The following is a 913-nucleotide window of genomic DNA, read 5'->3' as shown; positions in this document are numbered from 1 at the left end:
TTCCTGAAAGGACTCCCAGAAATCCTCATTTACCTCCTTCTTGTTCCTAAGGACTCTTAGAAATCCTCACCTAACATTTCATCCAAAAATTCTCATTTACCTCTTTCTTGTTCTTGAAAGGACTTAAATCCTCATTTACCTCCTTCTTGTTCCGGAAAGAACTCCAAGAAATTCTTGTTCCGGAAAGGACTCGCATAAATTCTTGAAATCCACATTTACCTACTTGTTGTTCCTGAAAGGACTCAAATCCTCATTTACCTTCTTGTTCCTGAAAGAACTCAAAAACTCATTTACCTTCTTGTTCCTCAAAGGACTCCAAGAAATTCTGGTTCCTGAAAGGACTCCCAAATCCTCATTTACCTCCTTCTTGTTCCTTGGACTCCATAAGTTCTCCTAGAAATTCTTGAAATCCTCATTTACCTCCTTCTTGTTCCTTGAACTCCATAAGTTCTCCCAGAAATTCTTGAAATCCTCATTTACCTCCTTCTTGTTCCTGAAAGGACTCAAATCCTCATTTACCTCCTTTTCTTGAAATCCTCATTTACCTCCTTGTTCCTGAAAGGATTCAAATCCAGGACTCAAATCTTCATTTACCTCCTCCTTGTTCCTGAAAGAACTCTCAAAATCCTCAAATTCTATCGTTCATAGAAGAACATATCACGACTCAAATGCTCCTAAAAGGACTCCCAAATCCTCATAGGACTCAAATCCTCATTTACCTCCTTCTTGTAACTGAAAGGACTACTAGAAATCCTCAAATTTCATAGTTCATAGAAGAACATATCACGACTCAAATCCTCCTGAATGGACTCCCAAATCCTCACAGGACTCAAATCCTCATTTACCTCCTTCTTGTTCTTGAACAGACTCTTAGAAATCCTCAAATTTCATCGTTCGTAGAAGAACATATCAC

Source organism: Cucurbita pepo, chromosome LG11 (assembly GCF_002806865.2).
Source record: "Cucurbita pepo subsp. pepo cultivar mu-cu-16 chromosome LG11, ASM280686v2, whole genome shotgun sequence".
NCBI lineage: Eukaryota > Viridiplantae > Streptophyta > Magnoliopsida > Cucurbitales > Cucurbitaceae > Cucurbita > Cucurbita pepo.
The sequence above is the reverse complement of the archived record's forward strand: the minus strand, read 5'-3'. Positions refer to the sequence as shown.